Below are 26588 nucleotides of genomic sequence, written 5' to 3' on the forward strand. Positions count from 1 at the left end.
AGGTCATCAACCCAAAAAAGATTAAGTCTGTTTCCAGCATTTTCTATACTTTTTTTCAGATTTCCAAGCAGCTTTTTTTTTGTTTTTTTTTTCATTTTATATAATGCTTTCTTTTCAGTCATCAGGAAAAGGTTTTATGCTTGCTGACCTGATCCCAACATATTACAACACAGGATCTGTGCACAGAAACCCTACTAGTTTGTCCACTCACCCTAATGAGGAAACAGCAACATGCAAATTTAGAAAGGAAGGTCAGAACACAATGTAAGGAAGTTGAACCAACATAAACGTGTCTGAAGGGGATAAATAGTGTGATAATGCAATACTTCTCATTTGAGAGATATGAAAAAGCATGGCAATACAGTTGTGTTGTTCCTCAGTCAGTGATTCTGATTACTCTGGATCTGTGGGGCATCTGTTTAAATCCAATCACAGCAACTCCAGCAGCCAGAACAGCAGAGGAGAAGAGCCTGCAACTTTTTAAAAAACTTTTTTAAAAAGTTGTTTCTGATTGGCTAAGGGTGTGGCGACTCAGCCAATAAAAGAAAGGCAGGGTCGACACAGTGGCCATTTTGAGAGGGGCTGCTGTCTAGTCAAAGTGCTGCTGGTTGTCTAAGTTTTTGCAATTCCAGCAGCCAGAGTAGCAGAGGGGAAGAGCTAGCAGCTTTTTTAAAAAAAATTGTTTCATTTTTGGACAACTTTTTAAAAGGTTGTTTCTGATTGGCTAAGGGTGTGGTAACTCAGCCAATAAAATGAAGACAAGCTCTAGTGGAGTGCCTATTTTGGAAGGGGCTGCTGTTTAGTTGAAGTGCTGCTGGTTGTCTGTGTGGTCTTTGGTGACTACTGGGCTTTGGTGTGGAGGGCAAGCAACACCACGGTAAGGTTTTTTCTTACTACTTCCTAAGTTAGTCAAACTTTTTTCTCAAAGCTTTTAGATGTGGCTGGTGAGCTCAGACCTGTGTCATGCTCCTCCTGTGCAATGTGGGACCTTGGAGGCTGTCAGTGTACCTGATGACTATGTGTGCAGGAGGTGTTCAGCTGCTGCTCCTGACGCACTATTATGGTGGCATTGGAGCATCTGTGATGCTGAGAATATTGTGGAAAATGTATTTAGTGAGTTGGTTGCATTGCAGCTTAAGGGCCTAAGGAAAGGTAGGGAATGGGTGACCAACAGGCAGACCAGTAGCAGGAAGGTAGTGTAGGAGGCTGCTGCAGTCATTGCCATCCAAAACAGATTTACTGCTTTTGATACTGTTAGGGCAGATGGTTCATCAGGGGAAGGCAGCGGTAGCTAAGATCATGGTGCTGTGAGTGGCTCTCCTGCACAGGAGAGCAGGAAAAAAGAGTGGCAGAGCTATAGTGGTAAGGGATTCTGTGATAAGGGGAACAGACAGGAGCTTCTGTGGCTACAAACAGGACTCCTGGTTGGTGCCTTGCCTCCTTAGTGTAAGAGTCAGGGATGTCTGAGCAGCTGCAGGGTATCCTAAAAGGGGTGGGTGAACAGCCAGTTGTTGTGGTGCATGTAGGTACTGACGATATAGGAAAAAAGTGGGATCAGGTCCTACAAGCTGAATTTAGGGAACGAGAAGATAAATTTTAAAAAGTAGGATCTCAAAAGTAGTAATCTCAGGATTGCTACCTCTGCAGCTTCCTAGTCAGAGTAGGAATAGTAGAATAGTTAAAATGAGTATGTGGTTTGAGCAGTGGTGTAGGAGAGAGAGTTTCAGATTCCTGGGGCATTGAAACTGGTTTTGGGGAGATGGGACTAGTACAAACTGGATGGTCTACACCTGGGCAGGACTGGGATCAGTGTCCAAGGGGGATTGTTTGCTAGTACTGTTAGGGAGGGTTAAAACTAAAATGGCAGGGGGATGGGAGTACATGCAGAAAGATACAGGGAAGCAATGCAAAGACCAAAGCAAAGATTACTAGATTCTGAAAGGGCAGTGAGTGTAAGGCCACTTTATCTGAATGCCCATAGTATTTTAAACATCAGTGAACTTGTGGCACAAATCAGTACGAACAGGTATGATTTAGTGGCCATTACAGAAATGTGGTTGCAGGGTGGAGATGATTGAGAATTAAATATCCATGGGTGTTGGGTAATTTGGAAGGATAGGCAGGGAGGTGGGGTAGTGCCCTTAATTAAAGATGAGATCTGGGTGATAGTGAGAGATAATAAATGATCAAAGGAGCAGAATGTTGAATCCATCTGGGTAGAGATTAGGAATAGTAAAGGGACAAATCACTGGTGGGAGTTGTCTGTAGGTCACTAATAACATACAATGGTACAGGCAATAAACCAAGAAATGTCTGATGCATGTAAGAATAGAATTGTAGTTGTCATTGGAAGACTAACTTGCACATGGATTGGATAAGTCAAATTGGTTGAAGCAGTCTTGAGGAGGACTTTATAGCATGCATCTGTGATAGCTTTATTGAACAGCATGTTACTTCACTAAACGTACAAGGGAACATGCTTTCTTGGTTCCTTTTTTGTGCAATGAGATGGGTAAAATTAATGATCTTGTAGTTGGCGATCCTCTTGGAAAGAGTGATCACAGTATGATTGAATTTCCAATACAAATGGGGGTGCAATAGTTTGATCTAAAGCCAGTGTATTTTGCCTAAACAAAGGAGACTATAATGGGATGAGGGAGGAGTTGGTTAGCATAGACTGGGGACACAGGCTATATGGTGGGACAGTTGAGGAACAGTGGAAGATTTTCAAAGATTTTTCAGTGCTCAACAAAAGTACATTCCAGTTAAAAGCAAGGACAGTAAGGGTGGGGAGAGCCAGCCTTGGATAACTAAGGAAATAAAAGAAAGCATCAAGCTAAAAGCTCATGCATACAAAGTCACCATAAGTAGTGGGAAAACTTAAAAAGCAACAAAGTACCACTAAGCAAGCAATAAGGGAAGATGCTTTATAAAAGTAAACAAGCACAAAAGATAAAAACAGTAAGTTTTTATAATTGTATAAAACAGTAAAGGGTGACTGAAGTGAATGTAGGTCCCTCAGAAGATGAGAAGAGGGAATTAATATTGGGTAATGTGGAAATGTCTGAGGCTTTGAATGACTATTTTGTGTGGGTCTTCACAGTGGAGGACATGTCTAACATGCCAAAGAGGGATGTTATGGTTGTGATGGGAGGTGAGGACCTCAATACCTTTGCTATCACTAAAGAGGTAGTGCTGAACAAACTAGTGGGCCTAAAGGTAGATAAGTTTCTTGGTCCTGATGGAATGCATCCCAGGGTACTGAAAGAAATGGTGGAAGTTATAGTAGAGACATTGGTGATAATTTATCAAAATCCTCTGGGCAGGTTCCAGCAAATGTCACGCCACTATTTAAAAAAGGATGTTGGCAGAAGGCAAGTAACTGTAGGCCAGTTAGCTTAACCTCTGTAGTCAGGGAAAAAGCTTGAAGCTATCATTAAGGAAGAAATAGCAAGACATCTGGATTGAAATTGTTCCAGCAGGCAGATGTGGCATGGATTCAGGAAGGGCAGGTCCTGTTTGCCGAACTTACTGGAGTTCTTTGAGGATGTAATAAGCGCAGTGGAAAGAGAAGAATCAGTGGATGTTGTATAATTAGATTTCCAGAAGGTGTTTGACAAGGTGCTGCATAAAAGACTTGTCCATAAGATAAGAATGCATAGAGTTGGGGGTAAATCCATTGGCATGGACAGAAGATTGGTTAACCAATAGAAGGCAGAGGTTTGGGATAAATGGGTGTTTCTCTAGTTGGCAATCAGTGGTGAGTGGGATGCTGCAGGGATTGGGATTGGTGCTGGGTCTGCAACTGTTCATGATATACTGTACATTAACAATTTGGAGGAGGAGATGACAGTGTAGTGTATCTAAGTTTTCTAATGACATTAAGTTGAGTGGAAAAACAAATTGTGGAGGATGCAGAGAGAGGTAGATAGGTTAAGTGAGTGGGCAAGGGTCTGGCAGATGGAGTATCATGTTGGTAAATGCAAGATCATCCACTTTGGAAGGTAAAATAGAAGATCAGATTTTTTTTAAATGGTGAAAGATTGCAGCATGCTGTTGTGCAGAGGGACTTGAATGTGTGTGCATGAATTGCAAAAGGTTGGTTTGCAGGTGCAACAGGTTATCAAGAAGGCAAACGGAATGTTGGCCTTCATTGCGAGAGGGATGGAATTTAAGAGCAGGGAGGTTATGCTGCAACTGTACAGGGTACTGGTGAGGCAGCACCTGGAGTACTGCGTGCAGTTCTGGTCTCCTTACTTGAGAAAAGATATACTGGCTTTGGAGGCAGTGCAGAGGGGGGTTCACCAGGTTGATTCTGGAGATAAGGGGTTTAGCCTATGAGGACAGAGTGAGTCACCTGGGACTGTACTTGCTGGAATTCAGAAGAATAAGAGGGGATCTTATAGAAATGTATAAAATTATGAAAGGGATAGATAAGATGGAGGCAGGAAAGTTTCCACTGGTGGGTGAGACTAAAGCTAGGGGGCATAGCCTACAGATTTGGGGGAGTAGATTTCAGATGGAGGAGAGGAGAAACGGCTTTTTCCAGAGTGGTAAATTTTTGGAATTCTCTGCCCAGGGAAGTAGTGGAGGCTCTCATTAAATATATTTAAGACACAGATCGATGTTTACATAGTCGAGGAATTGAGGGTTATAGGGAGAAGGCAGGTTGGTGGAGCTGGGTCCACGGCCAGATAAGACATGATAATGAATGGTGGAACAGGCTTGATGGGCCAGCTGGCCTACTCCTGCTCCTGTTTCTTATGTTCTTAAGAGTTTGAATTGATTCAAAATTGTACTACACTGAGATTTTCAATGATTGTGTAAAACAGTAGACTTGAGAAACCACAATATGTAAATATGGAAGATAAAGGGCAGATTACCTATAACCCATATCAAGGCTATGAAGATATGTGGATGAAATTGATCATAGCATAGTAAGATTATATTCAAATTTAAAATGATTCATTATTATATTTTAAAGAGAAATTGGCATGCTCATTTGGCCTGACTCTTGGTCTTGAGTTTTATTTTCTGAAGTAATCAATTAAGCAACTTATCTAATCAAATTTTTGAAGTACTGGATGGACTACTCAACTGCAACCTGGACATCAAATTAGAATATCAGAGGCATGTACACATCGGGTACCCCCGCAAAGTCTTTTGTGTTGTCAGTTAGGGCCTGGTGCTGTTTCACAGATTAATTCAGCAATAACCTAATATGCTTACAGAATCCTAAATTGCCTAAGCCATATCAATGACCTTTATTAGCTTCCACCTGAAGCTCCCAATCTGATTTAGGAAGCCAAGACCAAGAAAGAGCAGGACACTGAAGACAGCAAAAGTCAGCGGGCCTTGAATCTCCTGGGCACAGTGCTAAAGGCTTACGTTCAGGAACCATCTACAACTTTAGTTAAGCTGTTCCCGTGTTTGCAAATTAGCATGAATGTGACAATGTGTAAAATTGCCAGATATGCTCTGACATTTTAAACTGTACTGTAGCTGCAGTGTATGTTTAATATACTGCATACAGTTGCCAAGGTTTCTTCAGGCATCACCTTTGCCCCATGTGGGAAACGGAGAGAAAAGTGTTAAGTTTCTCTAGGTCACATGCCATTTTGACCTGTATGTATATTGCAATTCTTTTATCACAGCTCTGTAAAATTCTTAACTCCTCATTGATTAGAATCATGGGAGTACCATTTGAACTGCTGCTGGTCAAGAAAGGCCTAGCATTAGTTTGTTCTGAGCACTGGAAATGGGCAATAAATATCAGTCTGGTTAACAATACTTGTATCCTGATTAAAAAAAGTTAAGACTATGACAAGGCTTCTGCCAAAGAATTCAAGTATTTTAATAACTATAGAATAAACAAGCTGATCTATAGCACAACTTTTAAATATTTCCATTTCTTTAAAGTGATAGTAACAGTGAAATTATCATCAAGGTCATGGCGACAAGTCCTAATGGATATCATGATACTGAGAGTTTATCTTGCCATAATACCCTAAGTAAATTTGACCACAGCTTTCAATTTCTGTATGAGTTAAGCACAGAAATCCAGAAGCTGCTTCCAGAGATGGCTCAGTTCTCCATAGGCCATACTGTTGTAGACCTCACTGATGGACTTGATACTGAAATAATCAGAATAGTGTGAACTTGGGGTGCTTATCTATCAGTTCTGTATTAAAAGCGACCGACAAAATTAAAGCTAAGTTTTTAACAGCGTAAATAACAGTGATAAATAATTCTTAACAATCTGTGTCCCTCAAAATCAATTTGTAAATGTGGAGTCCCATTTCCCTCAGGAAAATTAGTGTTACAGATTTTTGAGTAATCCCTTTTGTTCTTTTGTTTGCTTCTTGCTTAATCCCACCTGTGTTGTCCAATTACAATTCTGCTTCTTGTAGGTGATTTAAATGTAATGTCTATTTTTCATTTTGTATTTCCCAATTTATGTCTCAGAGGATATTACAGTCTGATTGCTTGAAGAAATTCATTGTTGTATTCCCTATTCCAAGGTGCCAAAGGTCCCTGCAGAGGCTGAGACAAAGAAAGAGCCGGGAGCTTGGTGGAAGTCCTCACTCATATACATTGTGTCAGAGTAGTTGTAAATTGTTCCTGTTTGTCTGTTGCCATTCCTTTACTGTAGAGAGGAAAATCCAGGCCATTACAATTTGGTGTTGTACATGGCATGTGTGATAATATTCTGCTTTAATAATTAGATTAATATGTAATGTCTAAGAAACTGCTCTGTTGATGAAGTGGAGTCCATTTTGAGCTAGGCTGTTCCTTTCAAGCTGTCTGAGATTTCTTTGCTCTTTGATTTCAATTTTGGCTGAACAGTTGTGGAAACCCTGGGATAATGATGTGAATGATATTGGTTTGTTCTCTTCCAGGGATTTCATACCTTTTATTGGTGGATAAAACAACACATTGACCCTAATATTAACTATAAATCATAGGGTTTGGGGTGATTTTTATGTATAATATATATTATATAAAAGATGTGCAATGTTACACTCAGGTTAATTTTTGGTGAAGAAGATTTGCAATTCATTAGATGCTAATAAACTTTAAGACCTGGATTTTGGAAATGTTAGTTGTGTTGAGCAGAACTACAGCAGTCTTTCCTTTCAAATGGATGCACAGCCGGGACTTCTGGCATGAATCGTAAAACATGGACATAGTGAACTTTCTGAATCTGTCAAGTTACTCCATTGCTGGATTCCGTGTGGACACCAGTGGTGGTGCTCCAATTTACTGAGGTTGTTCAGCATTTTCAGGTCCTGCCCCAGATTAGATTTGGCGAGAGATTCTAAGATATAATTAATGTAAATGGGGATTGTAGGTCTGCACATAAAATAGCAAAAGGGCAGTTAAGTTAATTTTTAAAATTACTTCAGTTCAGTAAAATGCTTTGCATTTCAGCACTTTTTAAAAATTTTTGTTAGTTAATTTGATACATTGTAATTGCTAACTCATTTTTAATTGTTTAAAATCTTCACCTTGAACAGTCAACCGTGCTGGAGCAAGGCTTTGCTGTTATCTGTGGTGTTCTGTGTGCAGCTTCAGTTTTTCTTTGGAGGCTCTGTCCTGCTCAGGTCACACCACAGATGTCCAGGCTGCTTTTGGCCACCAAGGAAGGCCCTGCTATCTGCACCAGTTAATAAGCTGTCAACTATCATGAACAGTGGGCTCTGTTAGCAAGATCTGACACTTAGTTTCTTAAATTTAAACTAATATGAAATGACCACTCTTTTTCTTTTTTATGGAAACTTTGATACCTTAAAGCATGATGTCAAAATTGTAATGTATATTTGTTACATATAAGAATTTTAGATTATAAATGGACTGGGGCAAAGTGTGGGATATAATTAAAGATGAAAAGAGAAGGTAAGCCATTAGACCGAAGGCATTATCAATGATGACATTAACTGGAGACAGTTTAACATATTTAAACATTCTGGAGACATTGATCCATTGTAAATAAATGAATAAGCTTGTGTTTAAAATGATGAATGTTACAAAACAATGTTCAGGCACCAATTGTAATTTCAAGTGATACTAAAATAAAATTCATGCCAGCTTCACACAAATGATATTGACAATAAAGATTTTATTTAAGAGGATAAGTTTTCTCAAGTACCAGAAATATCAATTAATTTTAGTCTACTCTAAAAGGGCCTACCTGCATCAAACATTTTGCTGGTAACAGCATGTAATAATGATATGGATTGGAATATAACAAGCAAGTTATTGCAAGCAAATCCTACTCATGAGGTTTAATAAAATTGAGGAATGTGTGTTAATCTCTGAATAATTTTGGTAATGTATGGATGGAGATAACATTTGATGTTTTGTCTACAAATCTGTCAAGACCAAAGGTATTTGACATTAACTGCATTGATAAATACTGTGTGAGATAATTTAAGATTATTTAAAGATAGCTGCAGTGGATTTTTTCAAATTATTGGGGTGTACTTTAGCTGTAGTTGTAGGTAACTTCTGCATTGTGGCAGTCAAATTAAATGCAGTCAGCGCCCACTTGGCAACAATGACACCTATTAATAAATGTTGCCTAAATGCAGCAACATGACCCAAAGACCCTTGGAGTGTTACTGAAGAGAACTTTACCTCACTCCATATGAAGTGATGGTGAAAGCTTTGTCAAAAAAGTAATTTTTAAGGATTGCTTTAAAGTCAGAATGGGACATAAAAAAAGTAAGGAGATTTAGTGAAAGAACTGTGGAGCCAAGAACATTGGCAGCTGGAAGCCAGTAGGGAAGCGCATACATTTGGGGATGATCAAGAGACTGGAATTGGAGAACTGCAAATATCTCACTGTTGTGGTTGGGGCAAGTGGGGAGAAATAGTCCATAGAGATTTGAAGGGAAGGATAATTCAAATGCCTAGAAATCATGTTTTACTGTTTTTCGGGTTGCTAAATGAGCAATGTTTTGTCCCAGTTGGGTGTCATCAAAAAAACAATTGTTTTGTGTTCATTGTTTTTTAGCAGAATATTTTTTGATGTGCTCAATTGAACTTCTTTGTTTTGCACTGCTATTCTACACCATGATTTGTTACTATTGATGTCCACTTTTTGTCAACTTCTATTCTCAGCCTTTCAAAAATCTTCATTTTATTTTCTGTGCTTATGTGCCTCCCTATTATTAGTAACTGTATTATGTTGCTTAAATGTTCCTCAACTTCTGCTTCCTGTTCGGTTCATTCTTTGTTACTAGACCCAAAGGCAAACCTTTCCTTACTGGGTGTCTGGGGTTCTTTATTCATTAGTTTAGGATACCCTGCACATAATGTAGCAAGTCCATTTCCATATCCATTTTAATTCCTTTTCAGGGGAGCTGACATCCCCATGATTACTATAATCATAACTCTAGTTGGAAAATTTCTTCCTCCACCTCCCTTCTACTAACAGGTGATCTCTAGAATTTTGGTGTTAATACAATTGATCCTGTTTGTCTTATTTCTACCCAAGGGGATTCTACTTCTGTTTTATCAATGGCTGCAGTACTTTTTCTATTGCTTTTAATGTTATCCTTAAGAATGGGTTTTCACCCTTTCTTCATGTACCTTTCCCGAGTATATTATGCCTGAGTGTTTAAATCCCAGTTTTGACATTTTTGTAACCATCTTGGAAATTCTTACTATATCTTGTTTCTCGTATTATGTGCTCCATTTCCTCTACATTATTAATGGTTCTTTGTTCATTCTGGTGGTAAGTTTTCTTTATTGTTTCATTTGTATTTAAACATGTCTCATATCCCATATCTATCTTCCCCCTTCCTCACCCTGTCTGAACAAATCCATAGTCTTGTCTTTCCAAATTTTCTACATGGACTTCCCAGAAGAATAATGGTTTAATTTAAGATCAGGTCAGGTCTTTTCATTCAGCTCTTCCTTCTCGTACTGATGACACTGTCCCATGAAAAAGACTCCTTTCTAAATCTGCTTGTTTGCATTTGCATTGCTGTGTCATACAGGGATCATGACACTTTCCTCTATTTTTACCCATCCAATTTCTCCACCTATTCCTTCACTTACCTGACATTAGCAATGTTCCCTTCCTTAGCAAAGACTTTGCCAAAATCTCTAATCTTTGCCATGCCTTCCACCACAAGAAAATCTCTTCTGGATTCTAACTGACCATACTGTTGCTTTGAGACTTTGCTATTAACGTGCTTACTAAAGACTTAGGGTTCCCTTTATATGCAAGTAGTAGTCTATTGATATACATTTTATTTTCCAGTTAATTATTTTTCAGTTTTTCTCCTGTATTTTTCACTTTAGCTTCATTCTCGACTGAATATTGAACAGTATTTCTCTTAAATCTCTTTTGTCTGCTTCCTTTTAATCTTTGTATCTTTAGATATTTAGGGTTCTCTATCTTTGGAATGTTGCTAGTCTGTACCTGAGCTGTCCCCTCTTTGAAGGTCTCCCTTTGCTCATCTACTATTTCACTTGTCAGTTTTTGATTTCGGTCCTCCAATTCAACTCATGACAAGTAACTTCTCTCCAGCTGAGTTTTTTTCCACGTTTAACTTTTCCTTGCATCTTTCCATAGCAATGATATTATGATTACTGATTCCAAATAGTCTTCCATGGAAACTTGCTCCAATTTCTTCATCTTAGTTTTGAAAATTAGATCCAACATTATCCTTTTCCTCTTGGATAGGAAACATACTAATTGAGAAACATTCTCTTATGATTTCGTTTGAGATTTCTTCAACCTTGGACCTGATTCTGGGGCAGAAAGAACAAAGAGCAGATGGAGGTGTTGCATCAAAACAGAATTTGGACTGATGTCCTCACTGGGTGGACAGCTGTCCTTGTCTCCTGCACCATTTTCTCAGCTGGGAGTTTTTCTGTTTTACCTTAATGCTCCTTTTACTACAAATGCTCCTTTTAATACTGGAAATAATTTGAGATCATACCTTTAAAGTCCATTTTTAAAAAAAAATTCTCCCTCTCCTGAAATGGATTAAGACCTTTCCTATTTGTTTCATTATTAAACCAAGAATCATAGCTTCTGGCTACTCCCCATCCCCTCATAAATGCTTGGTACCTTTTCAGTGATGCCTTTTATCCTGGTCCCACAACACAGAAACAGCCTATCCCCTGACTGTTGAATTGCCTATGACCATTGCATTTCTACACATTGATCTCTCTCTCTGTCCCATGGTACTGTGGATGTGTTCAGATTGCACTCCACTGAGGTTGTTGGCTTTATTGTATTTATTACCAGAAATTAATGTGAAAAAGCCACAGTCCTGGAGTACTTCTGCGTTTTGTCCCTTCCTAATGATGGATGGGCACACAATTACTGCACTAAATCTTCAACATAAAACACTTAAATTTTCTTGCTTACATGAATTTGATTTTCCCTTAGCTCTTTGCACCAATTATATTAGTGTGATTACAATAAAACAATTTCTGTAAACCCTTGCAATCATTTCTTCCATATGACAATAGACAGTACAATTCAATGATTGGCTTCTAGTCCAGAAAATCATTCCTCATTTGAATGATGAATGTGTCTAGTGCTTGTGTGTGGTCTTTGTACTGCCAGTAAATGAAAACCATTACTCAAATAATGAACACAATTTCCCTCTTAACTGGTGTTAACTCTGTGCTCTGAGCAATAGTGTTCAAAGAACAGTACTCCTCTGAGCATGTCAGTATGTACCTTTTCCCAAATGAGACATTAGTTCAAAATGAACAAGATGGTTGGGCAAAAAGAAAATGGAAAAATTACTGTGACTAGTGAGCTCAAAGCAATAAAGGCCAGTGTTGTTGCATCATAACAATAAATATCAATAATATTAAAAATTTAAATGACAGTGATGAGAACATCTGATTCTTAACAAATATGCAATTCCCACCAAGATAGATGAAGGACAGAAATGTTTGAATATCAAATATTTTCTCAGTGTAGAAAACAAATTCTCATCACAGTTTACCACAGATTCATCTACTCGTGTATAAAAAGGGATCTGCTTTCTAAAATAAATTACAAGATTGGACTTCTGTTTTTCAAGACTCTTCTTGTAGCGCTCATGTCCTTCTGCCCCTTAAGCAAACATCTGGGTAAATTCACAGTGTGATTTGTGGGGGAAAAAAACAAAAGAAAAATCTGTCCATGTTTTCCAGGGGCTGATCTATTACATACTCTGGGGAGATCTTCTTTGTCTTTGTGTGGTAAATAACCAGTAAATTTATTCAACAATTTAAAAAAAACAGCAGTTGAATATAGATTATTACAAAAATTATGCCTAGAGTACTGGCTGCAATATGCTTTGAGGTGAAAGAATTGTATTGTTTAGTACACATGTAGTAAAGGATGCTGATGGCCTGCAGAAGATTCAAATGAAGACCTCAGTTATTAAATCCCTTAATTATGAGAATGAACCAAAGTTGTTTGCTTTGGAGGGGGAAAAATAGGTTAGTAAGAAGGATTGTTGAAGACTTTAAATGATTCAATTAGAAAGGGTCTCATCAGATAGACAGTTTGAAGCAGGTCTGTTTGGTAGACCTAAGAGCTCAAACATTTAGAGGAAAGTAGAAGGGAAAGGATAAGACTGGGGAGTCCATTCAAGAAAGTCATAACCTGTTGCCCTACCTTTCAAAAGATTTCAGAACATTAGGTGCATCTTATGCTCACTTAGTCCCAGAGGGAAGGAAATACTATTTTTTTAAATTCTTTTCCTATTACTTATTTTTTAAAGTGATTGTTGAAGGATAATGATCAGTGAAATTTACTTGGCACCTAAATTTACCTTCACTTCGCATGCCAAAAGGGAAAAGTTCATCACTTCATTCTTGGGTTGCAGCTTCAGTCTGGATAGTCAAATAATAGTCTGGTCTTCTCCAGGTGACTGTGAACAGCCTTCAACTGCAAGCAGATCACACAGATGCCTGATAGCTTCCCTTCCATTGTTACAAGACCGCTTCCCTTCCATTTGACACACATTGGTATTAATCTTCTGCAGGTTATACAAAATGCACTTTGATTTACCATATAGAATCTGCTACACTGCCCTTTTGTTAATAGGAGAATTGGGGGGGGGGGGAAAACTGTTCAGCTTTGAGGATTTTCTTCAAAGTAGAGCTTGGAAACTATTTTTCTGCTGTACTTGAAGAATAAGCACACAAGAAGGGGAGATACCGTTTCCTTAGTATTCCTTGCAGTACAGGAAAACATTTTACTCATCTGTCAGCAATTTGAATGTAAAGTCAGGCTATAAGTGTATCCAGTGTTTTTTGGATAAATAGGTCCAGTAGCTTTCTTTGTTTGTATCCAATCTGTGACCATATCTTCTGTTTTGTGTCTGTTTACACAGGATTTATTGGCAAACTATTTGACAATGAGGGGAATCGTATCTCAGCCTTTTCCCATTCAGACTCCATATCCACACATGAACACTGTCCACCAGAGGTCACTAGATAATGTTGTGCTCTGGCACTAAATTATTTAACAGCAAAGCACGTTTGTAACTATCTTGGGTTTAAAAGACAATGCATGTAAAAACCTTCTATGCTGAGGCTGGGTGGGGTGAAGCATGTGAGGTTCCCTGGATCCAGTATTCTACTGCTACATGAGACCCAGTGTGTCATGGACAGCAGAATAGGCCTTAAACATGTAGAGAATGAATCATTATCCTCTGAGAACAGAAATTATTTCGCATAGGATACCCCTTATTCTGAAACTATGCTCACTATTTCCAGCTATCTCTGTCTATCCTTAGAATCTGTGTGTCAATAAGGTCATCTCTCATTCATCTAAATTCCAATGTGTAAAGGTGCAAACTGCTCACCCTCTCTTCATGGGTCAATCCCTTCAAACAAGAATCAACTTGGTGAACAGTCTTGACACTGTCTCTAATTTAAGTATCTCCTTCCTTAAATATGGAGACCAAAACTCTCTGCAGTACTCCAAGTGCAATCTCATCAGCAACCCATAAAGTTGCATCAAAACTTTTATATTCCACATTGCTCTGAACTAAGGCCAACATTCTTTTGCCTTCCTAACTACTTGCTGTACCTGCATACACCAGGACCTCCAGATTTCTTTGTACCACAAAACTTTGTAATCTCATTCCATTTTAATAATAATTTGCTTTCTGCTCTTTCCAAAGTAGATAACATCACATTTTCTCTCATAATCCATTTGCTATTTGTTGGTGAAAAAGTCCTGAGAACAATAGTAGGGGGGAGAATTGGGAGTTATCAGTTGTCTGCATGGGGGACAACGGTCACTCCAACCTTCCCAACAGCATTCCATGTAGGAACAGACCCTTCAATGGGACTCCTCTGCTTGGTTGAGACCTGCTTCAGCAGTTGAGGTCTGCACCATTCATGTCATTCACAGGTTTCAGGCATGGTGGAGTCTCATACATGATGTCAGTATACTTTAATTGCACAGAGGATCCAGATCAAAAATTTGTGTGTTATCAGCATTTGAAGTATCCAGTCACCTTTAATGATCACTTTTATTTGGGGAAAAAAAAATCCATCATGGTATATAAAAGCACTGTTCTGTGAGAGAATTACAATGTTGTGGTGTCTCCTATGTATTTTTGTTGGAAAGAGATTGATTCATTTAATGTGGGGAAAACATTGAAGGTGATGTTAAGTTGAATTGTTAGTGTGATTGAGAAAGCATTGGTGGTAGAAGGTGAGCCATATGTCATAGACTTCTGTCGCTAATGACTATCTTTTAACATACAATTATTAGTAAAATGACAAATTACATTAATATTTGGCAGATAAAATTAAATGTTATTTTTCACACAGAATATAAGAAAATATTTTAACATAGGAGGTTTTAATCAAAGCACTTAAATTTTCAAGTACAATATTTGTCTCCCATGAAAGATTTTTGCTTGGATGGTTTTTAATATAAACTGAAGAGGCCAGCCGTAAAGGAAGGCACACTGGGGTATTGACCTCTTTTCAGTGACCAAATAGCATGAGGAGCATTTAGATTTCACTGCTCAATTTTTACTTCCCCTTCCAGTACTAACACAGCAACACTACAATACTTGGGAAAATAATGGCCTTGCATTGTAATTTCTAACTGCAGGTTTGAGAAAAGGCTTAAAGCAGACCAACCTAGTTAGAATTCTACATCAACATAAATATATAATCCATTTCTAAAATTGTCATTGAAGCTGCTTAACATCAATATAAAATGGCAGTATTTCAAATCCAAGTGTATTTTTGCATGTTTCCTGGTCCTATCTTTAAAAGTATTCATTTGTGTAAAATATTCACCAATGATTTTAAAAATGATGAAGGCAGAACAGGAATTTTTCAAATTTACATCAGAGCTTTCTTTACAATAAGTTGAACTTAATAGCTTCTGTAAGTATAGCATTCCCAAATATTGAACTACATGAAGTACTGGCATTCTACTCAAAGTTTAAAACTGCAATATTTATTTAATCCTCTTGCTCCAACTAAGTGATGATAACTCACTGCCTTCACTTTGTGTTAATGGGATGGTAATGGCTTAAAAGTGGAATTGGTATCCTGACCACCCCATTAATAGCCACATCCATTTTGAAAGTGGACCTTCCAGCAATAACCAATTTCAGTTAAACAGCCTTTTAATATGGAAATTAGAGTTTCTGATGAGCATAGGACCCCAATTGCTGTCTTGTGTCGGAATTGGTAAGACTATGCATAATACTCATATTAATATAGAAGTATATGGTTTCTGTTAATTGTTAAAGTTAGGAAACCTTCTAAGATAGGCATTGGAGGTTGATACATAGACAGAAATGATTTGAAGGCAATTATGCTGGTAGGAATTAAATTCAACACCTTTATTACATTTGACACTTTGGCCTGCAACATAATTTTCCAGCAACTCTGTCTGCATTATCAATGTGTGATTGATATAGAAGCTGGCTGAATGGTTTGTATATTCTTCAGTAGAGGATTAAGGGACTGGTGAAAAGTGTGACAAAGACTTTTAATGCAAACTGGTTTTTGAGATTTCAGAGTAGGTGGATAGATTAGGTATGGGAATCTTTATACAATTAACTTTCTCCTCTCAGCACCTACTACAAGATATCTTACATCCTCAAGATATCTCTTCCTCTCCACCTCTCTCCTGTGCTGCTTTTTAATTTTTGATGAGGACTTTTATACTGTGCCTACTCTAATTGCTGGTATTTGAAACATAATGCTGCTTAGGATCCAGTATATCATTATGATGTGGGAGACTGTCCACCAGAACTGTACAAGCCATCTGATCCCTCACTTCACCAGCCCCAAAATGTAGTCATTGGTCAGCTTGTTAGCCTTTGGTTACATCAGTATTGTTGAGAAGTGGCGGGATTGCTGAGGAAAAGTCATTCTCTATAAATATAGAGAAAACCTTTGTCTTCCAGAAGCCACATTAATGAAAGGGTCAAACAATGGGGGAATGGTTCTGTACCATGAGGTAAAATGATCCTGGATAATTTGTATGATCTTGTTATAAAAATGTTTCGGATCAAAGATGCTTTGTCGGAACTGGGGAAGAGAGGAAACAACTTGGAGAGGGCAGGTGAGTGATGGATAGGAAAAAGAGGATATCTCTGATTGATTTAAGCCTTGGTTGCCATGATAAGCTGTTGATGAGATTGGTTATAGTCAGGCCAGTTATATAAAGAGAAGGGAAACAAATCATTCACGGTAAACAAAGCAAAAGAGGTATAATACTTTGAGTAACACTCGCACCCAATGCTCCCCCCTCATTCTCCTCACCCCTAAATGGGCTCTCCCCCAGAAATCCTCACCTGTTGTATTCTCTTATGCTGAGCTAATACTTGTGCAAGTTGCTGGGCCACTACAATTGATTCTACCATTTATATGATCTTGCTTCTATGATCAGGTGGGATTTAGACATTAATGGAGCATTGCCTTCCTATTTTATGGGCATGAGGCAGGTGTACTGATAACCTAACCACAACAAGCATGCAAATAATGCTGCCCAGGGACTAAGGGAAGCCAGCCACAGATGCACCTTGTCACCCACTGATGCAATGGGGTAGACAAAACACAGGTTTGACCTGATGAACATTAACTTTGTAATCTGCTTAATCTGATATGAGCAGTTAGTGGGGAAAAATGTGGTATATGGAATTAACTGCTGGCAGGAAGGTAAAGTGCAGTAATGACTTTGACACTCACTGACACATTCATATCCCCTGGTCAATCAGGCAGGTTTTGTTGGAGGAATCTGAAATAGCCCATCAGAGACCTGCAGCCACTTGCTTGACTGGTCCTTGGGCAGATCTATGAAACCAACAATTGGCTCGTACACCCTGTGGAACATCCACTAACTCAGTCTCCCAGCCCTCAACCAGCCTCTCCCTTCCGTAACTACTTGCCTGTTGTATTCTCATATGCTCACTGATATTTGCACAGTTTGCAGGGACCTTTATAGTTGATTCTACCAACGTTTTTCTTCTGCCATCCTGATATAATGGACAATATAACTGTCATGAAATAGCTGACTAATTAAAGGCAAGTTAAAATACTTTGGAAAGGAGTAATTGACTCCACTGGTAATCCAAGCAATGTAGTGACACAGATTCTTGGAGACATTGGTTACATTGCCCCTTTAAATATTTCACCAGTGACTCTAGGAAACCCATCCTTTTTTGCTACTGGCAATGAGTCACAATCTGTGATTTTTGAGGTAAGGGGACATTGGGATTCTTATTACATCATGGGGCTCCAATTTGAATGTATCCATTAAATCCACTCCAGGTACTTCTTGTATACCGCCTTCCAAAATAGGGTTAAAATTACCTCATTTATGTTATCTGGCCCTTGCAGCTACTCCTATCATTAAGTATGATCAAGTGGATTTTAAGACTGCATGTATATTTATAGAACATCTGCCTGAATCCATTTTGTTGTGTCATTTGCCCTGCATTTTGTGGCCATGAGCTTATCCAAATGTTACAATTTCACAAATGTAATAACATAATTAATTTCCTCTTTTTGTACATATAACTTATTTTCTCATAGTTGAAGAATACAACTTGCATGTTATTGGTGATGATAGCAAAGGTTTAGCAGCAACACAACTATATATTATAAAGTACAAACTCAGCAGGGCAAGCAGCATTTGTAGAGAGTGAAATGCAGTTAAGGTTACAGCTCCTGAAGGGTCCTGACCCGAAACGTTTACCGCCTGCATTTCTCCATGGATGCTGCCTGGCCTGTTGAGTTCCTCCAGCATCGTAATGTTTTTCATCTTCCAGCATCTGCAGTCCTTTGTTTCTGAGGTCACAGGTAAATGACTTCTCATGATTTGCAAGCTGAAAGTTGAATTCAGTTTCTCTCTCCATAGATGCTGCCAAACCATCCGATTCTCTCCAGTAATTTTCATATTTCAGTTGTCCTGATCTATTGTATTTTGCTCTTGAACTTGAGTATGAAAATGCTTAAAGAAAGCAATAGTATCAACTGGACAACTTTGGTCTCCAGCCTATCACATAATTCCTTTTGTGTTCTCTATCCCTTCCCCTCTATCTTAAAATGTACTTGTTTTCTCACTTTTCTATTCGTGATGAGTTAACAATCTGTTTCTCTCTGTAAATGCTGCCTGACCTGGTTTTTATTTTCTGCTATTTCAGATTTCCAGATCTTTAAAGATCTGATATCAAGAATGCAATTCAGACAATGGATGTGAGAGATTCACTTTATCTGGATTACCCTTTTACTGCAACTGTGCTGGGTAAGCCTGCTCATGTTAATTGATTATATACTAATGAGGAATTTTCATCAAATTCATTAAGTGTTCTTGCACTGATATCAAATGTTATTTCAGGTCTTGTTTGAGTTCGGTTTCAACTTGCAAATAAGCACTTCCCCATGGTACTACCACTTTGTATGAACTTAGATTTTGATCAGTGTTTGTTCAGCACCAAGATGGGCTGTTGGCGAGCTCGGTCATTTTATTTCTGAGATTCATGTGTCATTGGCAAGCCCAGCATTTATTGTGACTCATAATTACCCTTAAGAAGGAACTCGCCCTTGAGGTACTCCTGTCCTACTGTTGGAGATATTCCCACACTATTGTTGAGTAGGAGTTCCAGGATTTAGACCCAGTAACAGTTAAGGAATGCTTATATATTTCCAAGTCAGGATATTGAGTTGTGTTCTGTGTGGCTGTTGTACTTGTTGATTGGGTGATTTGGGAGTGGCTGCTGGAACAGTCAAGATAGATAACTATTCTTTATGTTGAATGTGTACACTCCAGTCACTGAGCGAGGTTGAGAGAGTTTGTTTAGGGCAGGTGATGGAGTCTCAATCAAGTGGACTGCTTTGCTCTGGATGGTGTCACTCTTTTTGAGTAGAGTGAAGGCGCACAGATATTTCATATAATCTCATCACACCCCACCACCAAGCACTGCCCCTCACCATTACTGCCCACCACAAACAAGTCTTCAAACTTGACCTGTATAAGTATCAAGGCAGCACTCTTCACATCCACAGGTTTTGCCCTCGATCAGCCTTTATTTGGCAATTTTAAAACATAAACAATCTGGGGAACAATTGAACTGTTGTGGTTCATTCTTTTTCAGCAATTCATTGAATCCCTCATTAGCTGTAGACTGGAGAATTACCTCAACAAAAGGGTACAAATGGGGTTTAAAAGGAAGTTAAAATGGACTGAAGGTGTACCATGGTAAACTCTATACTTCAAGCAGCCAGAGGAGAGTACCATCTACAGGGAAGTGACATGTTCAGGGTAGGTGCAGTGAGTGAACAGCTCTTGCGAATGAATGGAATTGCAGTCTTATCACAACTGTGTTCCTTTGTGTAGCTATTTACTTCATGTCATAATTAAAGAAACTAAACCTGCTTGCACATTATAACGGAATATATCTAAACTTGCTTTCTGCAAATGCTGTTTTTCTTTGGCATATGTAAATTGTGGAGCCATGAGTTTCATTAAAGTCTCAAAACCATACCTGCAGGTACTCTTCCAGTCCATAACTATTTGAATTAACCATCTAGTGATAGGTTAGAGGGAGATGCTTGAAGGAACATATGTTTTTATGGTAAATTTGAGAAACTATTGGTTTGTTTTCAATTTATGTAATCTTTTGCAAATGTGGTTAGCTGTTTTAAATGGGGATGTCTGTTAATAGCTCCAGCCACATCTCCTTCTGTTTGTTAATAGCTGAGGGAATATTTTATCTTAACCAGGTGACTTAAACTTAATTATTTGCTTATTTTGCTGAGATTTGTTAACATATAACTATATTCTGAAGTGCTCATTGAACTATTGTGACTTTAAGAGCTACACAAAGCCCGGAGCTGCAGATGTAACAGGCCTTTATTCAGCACAAGCAAACACACAGGTGAGATCTAGTGGAAGAATTTCCCCAAAATAAAGATGTATTAAGTATTTAGTCCTTTTAGGTAAAAGATAATAGCAGTTAATTAAAAATAGTTCCAATAATTACACTGCACAGTTTGCCTTAATATTTGGGTGTGAACAAATAGCTCCGTAGAAGTACATAGTTACAGTGGATCACATCTTAAGTGACGAGACTAGCACACACCTTTGTTGAAACAAGGTAGTTCATATCAATGTTCTAAAACAAAACTTCTGAGGACCAAACATTCTTCATTTGCCGTGGTATTGTGAGGGATGGCTCTTGGATACGCAAACACCCCAAATATTGATTGATAGAACAAATATGACCATGCTTGGTGTGCTAAGTGGCAAATTTGCCAGTTTGGAAAATGCCTTGTCATTGTGGTTTGGAGACCCCTTTACCCATGTCACAACAGTGCACGATATCTAATGCTTGGTTCCAGTGCCAAGATCTTCTACTGTTTCTCAGTATCCATGGATGTCACGCATCCCTCACAGTATAGTCGTGGCTGGGATTTCAATGTGGTCTAATTAATATAGTCCTATTGTCTGTATATTTTTCAATGCATGTGAAAATGTCTCGTTAGTTTCAAAAGCATATCTCATAAGTGGCTTCCTGCTGTGAACTGATAGCCTGCTCCCTTCATAGGCAGCCATGTTTGCCTTTACAGCTGTTCTTATAATTTCCTGCTTACAAGTTACATTTGGAAGTAGTATCAAGGCTGGTTCTTGCTTCTATAAATGAAATCAATGATCACATTAACTTTATACTTTCTGATTATGACTTGCTTCCCCCTAACAGAACTGAAATTTCCTGTATTTATTTATTCAGAAGATATGGGTGTTATTGGCAAGGCCAACATTTAATGTTCATTCCTTATAGCCCTTAAGAAGATGATGATGATGAATCTACATCCATATTGTTTTTGTGGTTAAGATACATTTCAGCACTGTGGAGGACAGGAAGTTCCAAAATTTTGAGCAGTGGTAATGGGGAAACAGTAATTTTCTTCCAAATTAGGATGGTTTGTGACCTTGCTGTTTTTCTTGTGAAATTTTACTGGAATGGATGCTGAAAAAGCCAACTTTGTTCGGTGTCAACGTTCTCAACAATCCTATGGCATCCTAAGTTTTAACTGTTAGATGAAGGAAAGGCTTTAGGGCATTGGGGTGAGTCATTTCATATAGTTATGGAGCTGTACAGCACAGAAACAGGCCCTTTGGTTCACCATGCTCACGCCAACCATTGTACTTATCCCATTTTCCTGCATTTGGTTCATAGCCTTCTAAGCCTTGGTGATTCAAATGCTTGTTTAGATGCTTCTTAACCGTAGTGAGAGTGTCTGTCTTCACCTCCTGAGGCAGAGAGCCCTGCAGAGCATCCAGCCTCTGATCTGCACATGTAGTATTTGTATGGCTGGTCCTGTAAGTTTCTGGTGAACAGGATGTTGGTGAAGGATTTGTTAATGGTATTAAATGCTTAGTAGTGGTGTTCAGCTATTCTCTTAATGAAGATGGTTATTACCTGGCATAAATAATATTTGCTATTTGTCAGCCCAAAGCAAGTTGGCATTGACTGCTTCATTATTGGAGAGGAGCTGTGAATGGAACTGAACACTATACAATTATGCAGCATCTTAAATCAGTTGATTTTAGCCCTTACTTTCCTGGTCTAGAAGCAATCATGAAGTTCCCTATTCTGTTTGACATCTACCTGTCAATCAAGCTGGGGGTTATGGGCAGGGCTGACCCTAAGTTCTATCAGTCTAATTCAATGTCACAAGCTCAATATCTTGGCCAATAGAAACTGACTGGTATGACTGCTAGCAAATTGGCAAACATCTTTACACTTCTCAACAAATTATAAATCTGCATTTATTAGCATTTCTAAACAAGTTATAAATATGACTGTAGTGTAAAAATTGAAATATACAGACAATGGCTGTCAAAATATTCTTTCCTGAGTGATGCCTCATTCTTCATGATTGTGTGCTTGAGAAATAAGAGATTCCTTTCTGGACCAAGATATGACCTTTTTTGGTTTAATTTTTTGTCCAGAGTGCCTAATGAATGAGAGCTACTCAGTTCTAAAGGTGGGTCCAAAAAACAAAATACAAAGAAAATCATGAGGAAGAGACATTGTAATTTGAGTAAAGCCACTGTAGATATGCAAATGAAGAAGCATTACTACGTTTTGGCCTCATTTTTTTCAATTTCATTCTTAATATGCAGTAAATCCTGTCTTCAGAAGCCGTACTCAACTGTATAATAGACATATTATCATGTAAGGATGTCAGAATGAAGATGGCATCCTATGTTTTCCCCTGGGTAGTCTACAACCAGTATGAGAATTGAATTTTCCATAATCAGGTACGTTTGTCTCCAGTGTTCTGCCTCCCCCTTTGTCCTTCTGATTCCCTGGTCCTCCCATTTTTGTCTCCTTCCCAAATATCTCCCTCCACCCCTCACTGTATCACCCTTTTTCACTCCCCCTTCCCCTTCTGCTTCCATCCATCTACCACCCCACACATTTCACCCATTGCCTCCCCTTTCCCAATCTGATTCTGGTTCCATTTGGTCTTCACTCTGATGCAGAAAATAGATCGATTTTAAACAGCATGAATTGCAATATGATCACAAAAATGGATATTTTTACTCTTACTATCTTGTGGCTTTTGGTTGTTTATGGACTGTTCTGCAAGTCATTCTCCAGTACCAAAAATGAGAAATGAAAACCTGAACTTGATTAAGCATTAGTCTCTATACATTTATTGCTAAAGTGAGTTGGCATGTGACACTCATTATAAATGCATGTGATCTTTCAGGTTCCAGAAGCGTGCTTGTGATGTCAGTCACTGAGTCTAGTTTATTGAAATAAATGGCTTAGTGTTGCATCTAAGGTTGATTTCTGCAGACAAGAATAAGGTTTTCTGTGAAAGAATATATATATCACTATTCACAATTTGAGACACAATGCCCAACATTTTAGGGGTAAAATCACTAGTTATCTGCTGAACTACCTCTTAGTGATTGTTAGATAAAAAACCTCATTGTCCATTTTTAAGATAACTTTGCTTCTGCAGCTAATTTAAATGGTCAAGTGGATCACTGCAATAACTGTGGCATCTTAAGTTTACTCCTAAAATTTCTCAGATAGTTTGTAGCTATCTCAGTTTCTTCTAAAATATATTTAAAAAGGTTACACAAAACGTGCACCAAGTCCTTCATTGTGTTTCAGCCAGATTAATGCTTCTGCTTCTTATTAAATCTACTAACTGTTGCATTGATTTGAAATGAAAGTCAGCTGTGAGTTTACTGTGAATTTTCACCTAGTTTGATGTCTTCCATTACTTTTCTGATGATTGAGAATAGATTATTAGGTGGCAAAAGGCTGCCTTGGATTTTTCTGCTTTCCGTGGACAATACATGCCTGGGCAATTTCACAAGATCACAAGACAAAGGAGCAGAAGTAGGCCATTTGGCCCATTGAGTCTTCTCCATGAGCTAAACTAATACTATTCCTATCTAGCCCCAATTTCCAGCCTTATCCCCATATCCCTTGATACCTATTAATCTCCTCCTTAAACACCCCCAATGATTGGGCCTCCACAACTGTATGTGGCGAAGAATTCCATAATTTCACTATCCTCTGGCTAAAGAAACTTCTCCTCATTTCTGTTTTAAACCTGTACCCTCTGATTCTAAGATTATGCCCTCTAGTCCTGGACTCGCCCACCAGGAGAAACAGCTTAACCACATCTACTCTGTCCAGTCCTTTCAACATTCTAAATGTTTGAGGTCCCCTCATTCTTCTGTACTCCAATGAATACAGTCCAAGAACCGACAAACGCTCATCATAAGTAAGCCCTTTCACTCCGGGAATCATTCTCGTAAATCTTTTCTGAAGCCTCTCCAACATCAGTACATCTTTCCTAAGATAAGGGGCCCAAAACTGCTCTCAGTATTCCAAATGAGGCCTCACCAGTGCCCCACAGAACCTCATCAACACTTCCCTACTTTTATACACTATACCTCTCGAAATGAATGCCAACATAGCACTTGCTCTCTTTACTGCCAATCTGACCTGGTGGTTAACCTTTAGGGTATCCTGCACGAGTACCCCCAAGTCCCATTGTACTTCTGTACTTTGAATTTTCTCCCATCTAGGTAATAATCTGCCCATTTATTTCTGTTTCCAAAGTGTGCAATGGCACACTTCTCAACATTGAATCTCATCTGCCATTTCTTTGCCCATTCTCCTAAATTAAGTTTCTGTGCAACCTTCCTATTTCTTCAGTCCTCACTACTCCACCTATCTTGGTGTCATCTGCAAACTTAGCCACAAAACTATTTACTCCATCATCCAAATCATTAATGTACAAAGTAAAAAGTGGCCCCAACACTGACCCCTGCGGAACACCACTAGTAACCGGCAGCCAACCAGAACAGGATCCCGTTATTCCCACCCTTTGCTCTCTGCCTAGTAGTCAATGGTCCACCCATTCCAATATCCTACCTGTAATTCCATGAGCTCTCATCTTATTAATCAGCCTCTTGTGCGGCACCTTGTCGAAGGCCTTTTGAGAGTCTAAATACACAACATCCACAGCCTCTCCCTTATCCACCCTACCTGAGATTTCCTCAAAACTTCAATAGGTTGGTCAGGCAGGATCTTCCCTTCACAAAACCATGCTTGCTTGGGCCAATCTTGCCTTGCACCTCTAGGTATTCCATAACCTCATCCTTGAGGATTGATTCCAATAACTTTCCCATCACCAATGTCAGACTAATAGGTCTGTAATTTCCTTTATGCTGCCTCCCATCCTTGTACAGCAGAACTACATTTGCAATCTTCCAGTCCTCCAGAGCCATGGTGGAGTCTATTGATTCCTGGAAAATTATCACCAATGCCTCCGCAATCTCTGAAGCTACCCCCTTCAGAACCCGGGGGGGGGGGGGGGTGGGGTGCACCTCATCCGGTCCGGGAGACTTAACAGTCTTTACCATTTAACTTCCCGAGCACCTTCTCTCCAGTAATTTTAATTGAATTCAGTTCTATCACCTGAGACCCCTGACTATCTGGTATATTGCTGATGACCTCCACAGTGAAGACCGATGCAAAATACTCATTTAGTTCCTCTGCCATCTCTTTGTTATCCATTATAATCTCTCCTGCACCATTTTCAATTGGTCCTATATCAACTCGTCTCTTTTACTCTTCGTATATTTAAAAAAATCTCTATCTCTCTTTTGAGTATTATTTGCCAACTTCCTTTCATAATTCATCTTTTCTTTCCTAATGACCTTCTTAGTCTCCTTCTGTAATTTTTAAAGTTTCCCAGTCTTGTTTTCCCACTAATTTTTGCTTCCTTGTATGCCCTCCCTTTTGCTTTTATTTTAGCCTTTGCCTCTCATTATCCACATTTGTGCCATTTTTTCATTCATAACCTTTTTTCTTGGAATATATCTATCCTGCATTTTCCTTATTTCTTGTAGAAATTCCATCCATTTCTGCTCTGCCGTCCCTCCAACTAGCTTACTTTTCTAATCAATTTGGGCCAGTTCCTCTCTCATGCCATTGTAATTTCCTTTGTTCCACTGAAATATTGACACATCTGATATCAGCTTCTCGTTCAGATTTAAAACTAAACTCAATCATATTGTGATCGCTAGTTCCTAATGGTTCCTTTACCTTTAGTTTCCTAATCAGCTCCAGTTCATTACTCAGCACCCAATCCAAAACAGCCGATCCCCTCGTGGGCTCATCAACAAGTTGCTCCAAAAAGCCATCCCGTAGACCTTCCACAAACTTGTTCTCCTGAGATCCAGTACCTTCCTGGCTTTGCCAATCCACCTTCATGTTAAAATCCCCTATAATTATCTTGACATTGTCTATCTGACATGCTTTTTCTATTTCTAGCTGTAACTTGTAGTCCACATCCTGGCTGCTGTTAGGGGGCCTATATATAACTGCTATTAGGGTCCTTTTACCCTTGCCATTTCTTAACTCAACCCAAAGGGATTCCACTTCGTCTGACCCTGTGTCCCTTCTCTCTATTGATTTTATATCATTACTAACCATCAGGGCCACACCACCCCTGGACATTTAGTTCCCACTCACAGCCTTCCTTAAGCCGTGACTCGGTGATTGCCACAATGTCATATTTTTTAATCT

At 38.8% G+C, this 26588-nt stretch overlaps 1 protein-coding gene across 1 annotated transcript in view; it reads left to right on the forward strand.

Annotated features, from left to right (window-relative positions):
* The first annotated feature begins 18669 nt into the window (after nucleotides 1–18669).
* LOC127577824 (protein inscuteable homolog) overlaps nucleotides 18670–26588 on the forward strand; it is a 311294-nt gene continuing 303375 nt past the window's right edge. The window contains exon 1 of the mRNA XM_052029408.1: nucleotides 18670–18760. The gene's annotated coding sequence lies outside the window, so the exon portion shown is untranslated. The remainder of the gene's footprint in view (nucleotides 18761–26588) is intronic.

Source organism: Pristis pectinata, chromosome 14 (assembly GCF_009764475.1).
Source record: "Pristis pectinata isolate sPriPec2 chromosome 14, sPriPec2.1.pri, whole genome shotgun sequence".
Lineage (NCBI taxonomy): Eukaryota > Metazoa > Chordata > Chondrichthyes > Rhinopristiformes > Pristidae > Pristis > Pristis pectinata.